This window comes from Balaenoptera borealis (assembly GCF_965194805.1).
Source record: "Balaenoptera borealis genome assembly, chromosome: 14".
NCBI lineage: Eukaryota > Metazoa > Chordata > Mammalia > Artiodactyla > Balaenopteridae > Balaenoptera > Balaenoptera borealis.
Window position 1 is genome coordinate 53,408,254 of NC_138875.1, and position 14,148 is coordinate 53,422,401.

Sequence of the window (14,148 nt, forward strand, 5' to 3'; positions counted from 1 at the left end):
TCATTCCTAGCCCAGCACAAGGGCTGGGAAAATCTGGTTAGGTAATCTGCCCTCTTCAACCATATCTCTCATTTTTTCTCTACAGCAAGGCTTCTCAAACTTTACTGTGCATACGGGCCACTTGGGATCTTGTGAAAATGAAAATTCTGATTCGCTAGGTCTGGGATGAGACTTGAAATTCAGCATTTCTAACAAGCTTCCAGGTGGGGCCGGCTCTCCTGGTCCGAGGACTGCACTCTAAGTAAGGAGACTATGGCAATGGTCCTCAACCGAGGCTGTACCTGAAAATCACCTGTGAAGCTTAAAAAAGCCAGCTGCCCAGGCTACAACTCAGACCAACCAGAATCTTTAGAAGAATTGTTTTTAAAGCTCCGCAGGTGACTTTAATGTGCTGTCAAAGTTGCATTTTCTACTTCAGCCAAACAAACCGTTCTCTCATTATTCCCCCTTCCCTGTATCTCTGCCCCTTCTCTGCTCAGGTAAGTCCTGCCCTCCTTGTAGGACCTGTTGCTAGTCCTCCCTCTAGGAAGATGTCTCCAACCCTGGATAATATCTGCTGGACCCTCTGAGACCCTCTATACTGCCTGTCCCGTCCTTATCCTCTGTCCTGCATCAGCAGTGGAGTGTGTGCTGATCCAAACAGGTGCTGTTTATTACCCATCTTCACACTCTCAGGACCTGGCAGGTACAAATGTTAGATGTACCTTGCTATGACTTTGAGATGCACTTTTCGGGAAATTCAGCAAATAACAGCAAATGAGTTCTTTTGCGTCTGAAGAGAAAAACACAAAACAAAAAAGTCCTCATAGAGCACAAGTGCTTTCTCAGCCAGGAAGGGATATTTTCAGGACTTGACCGTGTCTGCCAGACAGGTGCAGAGATCTCTCAGTTAAGTTCCTCTTCGTTAAGGATAGCAGAACTTCTAACCAGTCACTAAGATTAGCTCTCAGAAAAGGGCAAAAAGGAAGAAAGAAGCCAGAGCCCAGGGTCATGACCTTTAGGGTAAGATGTGAAGAGGCTCAAATAACAAGCCATTCCCCCCATGGGGAAGCAAGAATTCTCTGGGCATGATGGTCACGGGACCCCATTCAAATCTGGGAATGAATGCACTGGGTCCTCCAATTTAACGAACTAATTCCCTAACCACTCCATTTTTGGATATAAAAGGCTCTTAGTGCCATAAATATACAGAAAAAGAAAGGAATTGTCAATATAGGTATTTTCAAAACCTGAGTTCATGAAATGCTTAGTTAATGGATTAACTATCTCATATCAGTCTCTTGGCCAGAAAATATTTTCAATATGAAATAAGAAAATTAAAACAAAAACAGAAACAGGTGGACTTCTAGTGGTGAGAGTGAGTCACAGAAGACAGACCAAGGGAAATCCATCACAATTCCAAACTGAGAAAAATTTAAATTGAGAGATTGAGGGTCACTGATAAAGATATTGACCTCTGAAGTAAAATAGGCCTGGATTCAAATCCTGACTCTGTCTACTCTGTGTCCTCAGGCAAATTCCTTTGCCTTTCTAGGCCTCAGTTTTCTCTCTGTGAAATGGGGATCCTAAGGGCAACTCATGCATCTATTTTAAATGATAAATGTGGCCATTTCTCCAACAATGTCTACCACACAATAAGTGCTAAAAATGTCACATAGTGGTTATATTACAGTGACCTACACTTAGACCCTACCAAGCCACACACATTTTCCTGAACTTGCAGACATGTTTTTAATGCCTCAATGCTTCTGCACACTATGGCTTTGGCCTGGAATGACCCTCTCAACTTCCTCCCCTCCTCCTCTGCCAAAATAATAATAATTATTACTACTATTATTAATTATTGCTACTATTATTATTATTTTGTTTTGAAGTCACACTTCCATACAACCTCCTCTCCTCTGGGTGTTTTCCCTGTCACCTCCACCATCAGAGGCTGTCTCCTGTGCTCCTAGAACATATCAGAGGGACCTGTATTGGAGTACACTTCACACTCTGAATTGTGAGCATCTGTGTTTCTTTCTCTTCTTTGTGAATTTCTAGAGCCATGCTGTCCAAAGTGGTCACCACTAGCCTCATGTGCCACTATTAACATTTAAATTAATTGAACATAAATTAAAATTAAAATTCAGTTCCTCAGTCTCATGAACCACATTTCAAGTGTTCAAGAGACACATGTGGCTATGAATACTGTCTTGGGCCATCATCACAGAATATTCTGTTAAACAACACTGTTCAACCTCTTGGGCAGGGATCATGTCTTGTTTATTCCTAGTGCCTAGCACTTACTATAGGGAGTTTGTAAATGAATGACAATATCGACAAATACAGGCATGTCTATACATACTCTTCTGGCTGAATGAGAAAGGATTAATTATTCATTTATGTTTAAGCCTACAAGAGAAAATGTATATAAAATACCTAGCATGAAGGCCACCACAAGGCAGGCAATGAATAAAGGGTGCTTAATCATATGAATGAGTTGGTTGAGAAGTCGAATTCCTTGCTTTCTGATATAATTCGTAAAGGTATTCTGCCAGAAGACCATTAAGATTTTATTTTAAGGGAAGTCTCTACAATGGTTGAATGGTCAGTCCTATTTGGTAGTTTGGTTGTATCTTACTTGCCTAATCTTGCCAAGTCTACTTGCTCCTTAATCTCAGCACCAGAGTATATTCCTCCTCACGAGAGTGTGAAAATCAGCTCTGTGATGTCTCCAACAGACTCAGACCAGGCCAGCAGCATGGCCAACAGAAAACATTTCTCCTGAGGCCGGATCAGGCTGCAAGACAACTCCTGTGAATCCTGCTTTCTTCCCTATGATTTCCCCAGCCTCTCTGTCCACTGCCCACACTGAACAAAGATTGCTGAGATACCCAGCTACTAAACTGCCCCTGCTTCACGATACCACCCAGACTAGTGTTGGTCATCTCTTCCCTTGTCCCTTCTAAAATCATTCAGCCAAGTCCAAACCCTACAAAAAGACCTGTATCTTGCTGGGTGTCCCACAGTCCCCCTGCTGTGCTCTCTCCTCTGCTGCGTCAAGTTAATAAATTTTAACTATGATTACGGTAGCTTTCCCGTGGTCTTTCTCCTGTGACCAAACTTCAGGACCTATCCTGTAATGGCATTCATTCCATGCCATATAATTTTCCAAGCAGAAAGTGACAGAATTTCTTTTGCTCATTGATTTTCTGGTCAAGAGCCATGTTTCTGAATTCAGCCATAAAAAGAATTGAAGCACTGATACATGCTCCAACATGGATGAACCTTGAAAACATTATGCTCAGGGAAAGAAGCCAGACACAAAAGGCTACATACTGTGTAACTGTATGTATATGAAGTGTCCAGAATAGGCAAACTCAGAGATAGAAAATATTAGTGGTTGCCAGAGGCCAGTGGGAGGCAGAAATGGGAGTGACTGCTGATGGGGATGGACTTTCTTTTTAGGGTGATGAAAATGTTCTGGAATTATATAGTAGTAATGGTTGCATAACTTTGTGGATATACTAAAACCATTGAACTCTACACTTTGAAAGGGTGAATTTTATGGTATGTGAATTATATCTCAATTTTAAAAAGAACTGTTTCTGCCTTTGACTGGGAGTACAGTTTTCTGTCCAAGTGACAGAACCATCAAGGAAAAACAGCGTCTTAAAGCAAGCTCATCAAACTATTTTGGATGGAGTTACTAATTGATCCCAGTAGCACCTAACAAGATTTCTCAAGTAAATCATTCTATCTTGTCTTTATTCATGTTCATGCCTAGTTTCTTTCCTTCTCATTTGTTGATTCCACCTATTTCTCTAAAGCCCATCAGTTCTGTCTTTGGAAATTTTACAATGAAACTGCCCCAGCAGATAAAACTCTTCAAATGTTGTTCTATAATTAAAACCAATGCACAGATATCGCTTTTCTGGCCCTCTTGTCTCCACCTTACCCAAAGTACACATCCCAAGATGGTGTTGGGCATAGAAGAGTTAAACAGGGATGCCCCAGAGCTGCTGGTATTGGAGCAGGTCTAAGGATGCCAGACAGGACATATTCAGGTTCTATGCAATGCAAGATCTACTTTCAAGTGGAATTACAAATAGGAAGTGGCACTTCCCTCAGAAATAGCTTAAAACACCCCATCTACTGCCATGCCACACAAACATTCATCTCACAGAGAAAAAAGGCATCTAATCAAGAGACCACTGAAAACAAAGAGGCACAGAATGGCAGCACCATAAACGGATGATGTGGACAACCAGTACTAGGCAAAGCATATTCACAGGAAGGACAGCCTTGTACAAAAATCTAGCATGTGGAAATGGTATTTGAGCCTGCTCTGGAGCAAGTATCAATACATTAGTAAAACACAAGGACTTTTCTACTTTTCTGTGGTTTGTAATTAAGGTTCTCAAGCAAGGGGCAGGCATCCCCGTACTAAAGCCGGCGATGTAGGACACAAACAGAGTTCAACCCACATCACGGCAGAGAATGGTCCCTGGCTACGCGGTAAGAGCTATCACCAGCTTCCCAGAGAGGAAGAAAGTGAAAACCCATTAAAACATTTACAGTTCATACTATAGAATATTCAGAGTAAACTATGTAGAGCGGTGATTCTTACTTCACAAGTGTGGCTTCTGTTATTCTTCATAAATCTTTCAGCCTTTTGGTGTCATTACATAGAGATACCTGCACACATGGGTGTGCTGGTGGTTTCAGGGCCCCTAGAAATTCCACAGTCCACCCCTCATGCCCCAAAGTAGTCTCTACTTAATTTATTCTCTTTCTTTAAGGTTTGAGTCCCCAGTGAAACGCTTGAATTTGGCCCTACAAGGAAAGCCCAGGCGACCAGTTACTTCGCCTACTTCACAGTTAAGTCCAAGATTGGCTGATTCACAATTTCAGCATGTTGTTTAATACAAAGCCATCCTGTTCACAATATCTTCAGGAAACATGGGTTCCTCTCTTCTTCCCTCCTTTAGCAGTATAAAAGAATAAAAATATGGGTTTTCTCTGACCCTGTACTCATTCACCCAACACACACTGAGTACCAGGTACTACACCAGGTGTCGGGAACACAAAAGAGAAAAAGCACTTACTCCGTAATGGTGAAACACGCATGTGCCCAACAGGGAAATGCCCCAGGTGTCCCTAACTCAGGGTGACAGTGAGTCAGAGAAGGCTTCACCACAGAGGTAATACTGCAACTGACTTGAGCCAGGCTTTCCTCAGGCAAACGCATCTGAGAGAGCAGGGGCAGGGAGTGCATTCCAGGCTAGCCAAGGGGACAGTGTGTGCAAAGTCACTGAGATGTGAGAATGCTTTGGGTTTCAGAAACAAAGGAGCAAGTCCTCAGTGAGGCTCGGGCACAGCCTGGGCAGGTGGGAGAGGAGATGAAACAGCCTGATTATGATCTGTGATCACCTGGCTGAAGAATATGGCAGAATATTGGCCTCGGAATCATTTTTAATGACATCAGTGGAATGATACAGAAAACTCCTTTAGAGAATGAATTGCTTGCCTGGAAAAACATCCTACAGTAGGACAAATATTGCTCATAGTAAAGCACTTTGAAAAAGGAAAATCTCTATCTAAATGACAGTTAATAATGTCACTTGTACAGGTCTGCTAAATGTTACACACCTTGAACCTACAATAAAGTTTCACCATAAACTTGAGATGTTCTACTTTAAATAAGCTGAGTTTTGGGGGTTTTTTGGGAAAATAATATCCAAATCATGATTTAGAAAGAGAAATGGAACCATCGGCCCGGTAGTTAGGAATTAGATAAGCATTTATATAAAACGTAATTTTGGGGACTTCCCTGGTGGCGCAGTGGTTAAGAATCCACCTGCCAATGCAGGGGACACGGGTTCGATCCCTGGTCGGGGAAGATCTCACATGCCGCAGAGCAACTAAGCCTGTGCACCACAACTACAGAGCCTGCACTCTAGAGCCCACAAGCCAAAACTACTGAGCCCGTGTGCCACAACTACTGAAGCCCGCGCACCACAACTACTGAAGCCCACGCGCCTAGAGCCCGTGCTTCGCAACAAGAGAAGCCACCGCAATGAGAAGCCTGTGCACCGCAACGAAGAGTAGCCCCCCGCTCACCGCAACTAGAGAAAGCCCGCACGCAGCAACGAAGACCCAACGCAGCCAAAATTAAATAAATAAATTTATTTTTTTTAAATGTAATTTTTCTTAAAAAGTAACAACATTTTTTACATTCGAGTATTGTGATATCAAGATAAAACAAACTTAGTGGTTTAAATACCAAAAGATGAATCATCCATTTCATACAAAATACAAGCAACTTATCTGAAAACTAAAGGCTAAAAAACTTTATCCTTGGAATATGGTAAGACCATTAGAATTCACTGTAGCCTCCTCACTCTCTTTTTTGGCTACATCTGGAAGGTAATTAAAATGATCCATTTGGGAGTTGAATGAAGAAGTAGAACAGGAAACCAGGTGTTCATGCTATTATATTTTCCAACACTCCAAGGCCAAAGCCCACTTTACCTTTTCCATTTCCCAGAAGCCAGGTAGCAGCACAGCACTTGTCAGCAACCATGAAGACAGAGCAGTAAGTCACTACTAAGCTCCTATAACACATCCAGCTCAGTCAATATAGCCAGTGAGCTGCTGGTTATGAATAAAGTAGCTCTGATGGAGCCCTTTTTTGCATTTTCTACAAACACTATGCATTGTCAGCAGGAAAACCTCCTTGCCTTCATAATTCTGGAGGCAATTAACAGCAACCAAGAATGCAGCCTGTTGCTGTATTCAGCAGCAACTGTACTTTTCTCATCCAGATAAACACAGACTGTTCCCCTTCCTACATAAAATCAAGGGCAAGACTGAGTGCAAAGTAAACTTGAATCAACCGGCACAAGATAATTATTTAAGCCAGTGTCAGCAAAATGGTAGTTTACATTCTATCCAAATAGGTACATATATTAAGAACAAGACTAAAACGCATATTTTACTGAAGCTCCCCTCTGGTGAATCTTCACCATTGTACTTCAGGGAACCAAAAAGAAAGAGAGATGGCTGTTAGCAGTTTCCTTTCAGTAAATCAGAGTCCCCTCAATGGGTTGGGTAGCTCAATCTCTAACTGATGGGTATGATGTGCAGTCTTCATCTTCTCGTCCTCAGCCCTAGGAGGGTGAACAAGAAAGAGAAAGAAAGCATGGTGGCCTTAAAAAATTCACGCCAGTTGTTTCAATTCCTCAGTCAAGAAGAAGTCACCATAGGCTAAGTCTACACAGAACAGTTATGGTGACCCACACGCTCAGTGATAAAAGGAGTGATTTCTAAAACCAAAGCAAGCCGCTTAAATCAGGGGCTACCCCATACTCCCTGCCAGGCATGGACTTGGGAATGGAAGGAAGAAGTCTAGGAAGAAACGTTCCCACATCCATTCCCCCGGAAAGAAGGAAGAATAACAAGAGAGGTGGGAGTGAGTGTCTTCTATTTGAAAAGTATGTCTCTCTTCTGGTATATCTCAGACTTGCTGTTCTCCTGCTACCACATGGTCCCTCAACATCCTCATTACACCAGTCTTGAGACACACACTGTGTATGGCTATGTAAATGTGTTTTAATTAAAGGGCCTGGTTGCCATGACTATCATTGCTGTTAACGTAACTTTCCTCATTTCAAAATGGGGATAGTAATATCTACCTCACGTGGGTTGCTATGCGGAATAACTTAAATCACTTTATAAACTGTAAAGGATTGCCTCAAATGTTATTTCTGAGTATAATAATGCCTTCATTTCATCATTACCTTATTGGCATTATACTTTATCAACCTCCCAAAATATATATTACAAAGTTAAATAAAACGTTTCTGTATCCCCGTGCTATTTTTCACTATTAAAAAAGAACTACATGGGATTTATTCTTGTCCATTTACATAAGTGCTATAATATTTACTGGGCAAAAAGCAGGTTCTTAATTACTATCCAAAGTTCTATTTTACAATGTAATTCCCTCTGCTAAAGTCAAGACAGGTAGAATGTCATCCAGAGAATACCAGAAAAGTAGATGAGAGCTGTTTTTCTTAAATATAACTTCCCATGTTTCTTTGGAGTTTCAGAAGTGTAGGTTATATAAAAGATATTTTCACCTCAGATCTCAAAAATCTCCTAGATGTATGCTCAGAGACAAACTATGAAAACAATAATATTTAATTAATATGAAATGAAGCCTTTTCATTTTTATTTGCTGTTGAAAAGTAAGAAATAACCCCGTTGGCATTTTTCAAAGCTGAGCTCACCACCATTCATTAATACGCAATACTGACTGGTCAGCTCAGAGGAGTGGTACTTGGTCCAAAAGCAGCCATCTGGCTGCAACCCTGCAGCGGCACAAACGTTTTCACTGGAGAAATGAGGGACTGTAGAATTTTGCTCCACAGACAGGCACACACCCATTCCCCCCAAGTGGAAAAAAAAGACTTTTTCTGGATAGACTTTTTGTTTATCTGGGTAAAAAAAATCCTCATGGACTATTTTCAGCTAACACAACCCAAAATGTCTTATGCACAACAAACAAAAAACAAAGCAACAACAACAAAGGCAATAATATTACACTAACATAATAAGTTAAAATAATTTTTAATTTATTATATGCAGATACATTTAAATTGATTTTGATATTCTTTTTCTCTTACCACAAGGCTGTTAAAACCTATTATAGACTCTTCCTCCACTTCATTAGATTTTTTTTTTTAACGTCTTTATTGGAGTATAATTGCTTTACAATGGTGTGTTAGTTTGTTCTTTATAACAAAGTGAATCAGCTATACATATACATATATCCCCACACTTCATTAGATTAACACCTCTACCAAATGAAAAGATGGTAACTTTAACTCTCATGCTTGGTATAGAAATATATTCAATGGCAGTGTTTCTCTAGTTAAAGGTGGGAGTGAGTCCAAAGGTACTTGGCTGTTACAGGGAACAAACATATGGGGTCTTGTTTTTTTTTAATTTTTATTGGAGTATAGTTGCTTAACAATGTTGTATTCGTTTCTACTGTACAGCAAAGTGAATCAGTTATACATATACATATACCCACTCTTTTTTAGATTTTTCCATTTAGGTCACCACAGATCATTGAGTAGGGTTCCCTGTGCTAAACAGTAGGCTCTCATTAGTTATCTATTTTATACATAATAGTCTATATATTAAATTAAAAGTTATTTTTAGTAACATGTAAGAAAAATAGATAATTTCAATTAAGCACAGATGACAGGGTTGAATCTGAATGTATGATAATAAACAATTACAAATATTAGGGTCATGTATTAGGGAATATGTATTTCAAATAGCAATGAACACTGTAGTCCATTTTAACAAAAGACTTCCTCGCCTCCCCTAGGAGCTACTTTTACTGAGTACCAGTAGTGTGGTGGAGTGTACAGCTCTTTAGAACAATGTGTACAAGTTCTTGTTCTAAGTTCTGGTGTGGGAAAAAATAGCATGTGTGACTAATTACACACTCTATTTCTTAAACAAACAAATAAAAAACTCACACCCCAAAATAGTTTCACAGAATTAATCTTTTAGAGGGTAAGCTCATTTGGAAAGCCATGGCATCAACTGGACTTAACACAGCCTACACGATGGAGAGACTACAGAACTACATGATTAGAATTAGATTTATAAAATGCCACTTAAAAATTGGAATTGAGAATCTCTGGCCTATTGTTATCATCCACTCTAGGTTCAGTCAACTTCGCAGGGTTAATTTGCTCCAGCCATGACTATAACCCTCAGAACTGCCTCTTGCTAAACCATTTCATCTCTTCTATTCAAGGCCAAATCTCTAAAAATTTATACAAAAAACAGTTGAAGTGCTGAAGAGAATGGCAAATGGGCTATCTGGTATCCAAGGACAGTGATAATCCTCAAGTCCACGGCTCAAAATGTTAAGCAAGATTTGCCAAAACCTCTATATTTAGACACTCACTTAAGAACCTAAGAAATCCGGGTTCTGGGTTACACACTCCAACCAACTGACAATCACTCCATTCATCTGAAGCGACCTTGGGGCAAGTTACTCAACCTTTTTTAGAGCCTGTTTCCTCATCTGAAAAATGAGGTTAATAGTACTACCACACAGGATTGTTGTAAAGATGAAACGAGATAGCCTATGTAAAGAGCTTAGTACTATATTTAGTACATAATAGGTAGTCAGTAAATATTTCTGCTACTGTTCCGTCTTCACTTCTGCAGCCTCAGAATTGACCAGGTATTTATTACTCGTCTTTTGCTTAAACTCTCACGACTTAGTTCTTGAAAGTCCCACTGTGTTTCATTTTACCCCTAAAATCAATCTTAAACATGAAAATCATTTCCAAAGGTACCATTTCAATTACATCACAGACTCCCCCTTCCTGCTCAAATCCTTTCAGCCTACAGAATGAAGAATAAGCTCAATTTTCAGCCTGGTGTCACCTCAAAACACAAAGCACCTTTTCTTACCCCTGAGCATTCATTCTAGTCAAATAGATCTCCTAATCAATTCCATGGACACGTGATCCAAGTCCATGTGTGGGCACATCAGGACAGTCCACCCTCTAAACCAGTGCTACTCAAAGTGTGGTCCAGCAATTTGACTAAGTAATTTTAGTCTGCTGGATCTAATATTTTTTAAATGGAGGTTATATTTTGTATGTCTTTTAAACATTTTTTTCTAGTTATTTTTGCTTGTCATATTTTACAAAATTATTAGTCTACTTGAATTGAAAAGAAATAAACTGGTGCTTTACCACACACAGTTTGAGAAGCACTGCTTTAATGTACTGTCCTGCTCAATTAAATGCTATCTTCCTAGGACCCTAGAGCAAAGCTAGTCTCCCTTACCCAATGTGGTGGGTTCCAGGTAATCTGACCACTGAAGGTAACAGTAAGCTCTAAAGAACCCACTCTGCCTCAGGAGCAAACACAGTCGTCTATTATATACCTGTGTTAGTTGTTTTGCCCACTGGAATCTTGCTACAAGACAACTTACTATGGCATGGAATTTAATATAGGGTTAATCCATTTTGGCCCCTTTTAGCCATTCTCTAAGTTTTTTTCACTCCTTCAATGAGATGCTTCAGTTAGAAAAATATTTAAATAAGTCCTCCCACTGCATGAACCCTGAGGACAACATTATGAGGAAGGTCTAGTTGGTTTGTTCTTTCATCAGTAGTGTAGCTTCACCAACATCATCCCCTTATCTGTAAGAGGACTTTTACTAGTGCATTTTACATGAATATAAACCCCAGCCCCCATATGCAGAGCCAGGTACAGAAAGCTTCTATTGGAGATTTCTGATGATCAGGTGCACAAAAATGGCCACCTATTTAAGCGGATGTCTGGCTAAGTTCCTTCTATCTTGAGTCAGAAATTTAATTTAACAAACTTTTTTTTAACATCTTTATTGGAGTATAATTGCTTTACAATGGTGTGTTAGTTTCTGCTGTATGAAAAAGTAAATCAGCTATACATATACATATATCCCCATATCTCCTCCCTCTTGCATCTCCCTCCAACCCTCCCTATCCCACCCCTCTACCTGGACACAAAGCACCGAGCTGATATCCCTGTGCTATGCAGCTGCTTCTCACTAGTTATCTATTTTACATTTGGTAGTGTATATATGTCCATGCCACTCTCTCACTTCGTCCCAGCTTACCCTTCCCCCTCCCCATGTCCATTCCTGTCTTGCCCCTAGGTTCTCAGAACCTTTTTTTTTTCTTTTTCTTTTTCTTTTTTTAGATTCCATATATATGTGTTAGCATACGGTATTTGTTTTTCTCTTTCTGACTTATTTCACTCTGTATGACAGACTCTAGGTCCATCCACCTCACTACAAATAACTCAGTTTCATTTCTTTTTATGGCTGAGTAATATTCCATTGTATATATGTGCCACATCTTCTTTATCCATTCACCTGTTGATGGACACTTAGGTTGCTTCCATGTCCTGGCTATTGTAAATAGAGCTGCAATGAACATTGTGGTACATGACTCTTTTTGAATTATGGTTTTCTCAGGGTACATGCCCAGTAATGGGATTGCCAGGTCATATGGTGGTTCTATTTTTAGTTCTTTGAGGAACCTCCATACTGTTCTCCATAGTGGCTGTATCAATTTATATTCCCATCAACGATGTGAGAGGGTTCCCTTTTCTCCACACCCTCTCCAGCATTTATTGTTTGTTGATTTTTCTTTTAAATTTTATTTATTTATTTATTTATTTATTTATTTATGGCTAGTTGGATCTTCGTTTCTGTGCGAGGGCTTTCTCCAGTTGCGGCAAGTGGGGGCCATTCTTCATCACGGTGTGCGGGCCTCTCATTATCGCGGCCTCTCTTGTTGCAGAGCACAGACTCCAGACGTGCAGGCTCAGTAATTGTGGCTCACGGGCCTAGTTGCTCCGTGCATGTGGGATCTTCCCAGACCAGGGCTCGAACCCATGTCCCCTGCATTGGCAGGCAGATTCTCAACCACTGCGCCACCAGGGAAGCCCTGTTTGTCGATTTTTGATGATGGCCATTCTGGCTGGTGTGAGGTGATACCTCATTGTAGTTTTGATTTGCATTTCTCTAATGATTAGTGATGTTGAGCATCCTTTCATGTGTTTGTTGGCAATCTGTATAACTTTGGAGAAATGTTTGTTTAGGCCTTCTGCCCATTTTTGGATTGGGTTGTTTGTTTTTTTGATTTTGAGCTGCATGAGCTGCTTGTAAATTTTGGAGATTAATCCTTTGTCAGTTGCTTCATTTGCAAATATTTTCTCCCATTCTGAGGGTTGTCTTTTCATCCTGTTTATGGTTTCCTTTGCTGTGCAAAAGCTTTTAAGTTTCATTAGGTCCCATTTGTTTATTTTTGTTTTTATTTCCATTTCTCTAGGAGGTGGGTCAAAAAGGATCTTGCTGTGATTTATGTCATGGAGTGTTCTGCCTATGTTTTCTTCTAAGAGTTTTATAGTGTCTGGCCTTACATTTAGGTCTTTAATCCATTTGGAGTTTATTTTTGTGTATGGTGTTAGGGAGTGTTCTAATTTCATTCTTTTTCATGTAGCTGTCCACTTTTCCCAGCACCACTTATTGAAGAGGCTGTCTTTTCTCCATTGTATATTCTTGCCTCCTTTATGAAAGATAAGGTGACCATATGTGCATGGGTTTATCTCTGCGCTTTCTATCCTGTTCCATTGATCTATATTTCTGTTTTTGTGCCAGTACCATACTGTCTTGATTACTGTAGGTTGTAGTATAGTCTGAAGTCTGGGAGCCTGATTCCTACAGCTCCGTTTTTCTTTCTCAGGATTGCTTTGGCTATTCGGGGTCTTTTGTGTTTCCACACAAATTGTGAAAATTTTTGTTCTAGTTCTGTGAAAAATGCCATTGGTAGCTTGATAAGGATTGCATTGAATCTGTAGATTGCTTGAGGTAGTATAGTCATTTTCACAATGTTGATTCTTCCAATCCAAGAACATGGTATATCTCTCCATCTGTTGGTATCATCTTTAATTTCTTTCATCAGTGTCTTATAGTTTCCTGCATACAGATCTTTTGTCTCCTTAGGTAGGTTTATTCCTAGGTATTTTATTCTTTTTGTTACAATGGTAAATGGGAGTGTTTCCTTAATTTCTCTTTCAGATTTTTCATCATGAGTGTACAGGAATGCAACAGATTTCTGTGCATTAATTTTGTATCCTGCTACTTTACCAAATTCATTGATTAGCTCTCATAGTTTTCTGGTGGCATCTTTAGTATTCTCTATGTATAGTATCATGTTATCTGCAAACAGTGCAGCTTTACTTCTTTTCTAATTTGTATTCCTTTTATTTCTTTTCCTTCTCTGATTGCCGTGGCTAAGACTTCCAAAACTATGTTGAATAATAGTGGTGAGAGTGGGCAACTTTGTCTTGTTCCTGATCTTAGTGGAAATGGTTTCAGTTTTTCACCATTGAAAACGATGTTGGCTGTGGGTTTGTCATACATAGCCTTTATTATGTTGAGGTAACTTCCCTCTGTGCCTACTTTCTGGAGGGTTTTTATCATAAATGGGTGTTGAATTTTGTCAAAAGCTTTTTCTGCATCTATTGAGATGATCATATGGTTTTTATCCTTCAATCTCTTAATATGGT

General features: G+C 39.8%; 1 protein-coding gene across 17 annotated transcripts in view; it reads right to left on the reverse strand.

Moving 5' to 3' along the window:
• GREB1L (GREB1 like retinoic acid receptor coactivator) overlaps positions 1-14,148 on the reverse strand; it is a 267,107-nt gene that overhangs the window by 205,541 nt on the left and 47,418 nt on the right. Inside the window, exon 2 of one of the 17 annotated variants that reach the window (XM_082353476.1) lies at positions 5,091-7,154. The exons of the other annotated variants lie outside the window; for them this stretch is intronic. The gene's annotated coding sequence lies outside the window, so the exon portion shown is untranslated. The remainder of the gene's footprint in view (positions 1-5,090; positions 7,155-14,148) is intronic. 17 annotated transcript variants of the gene reach the window in all.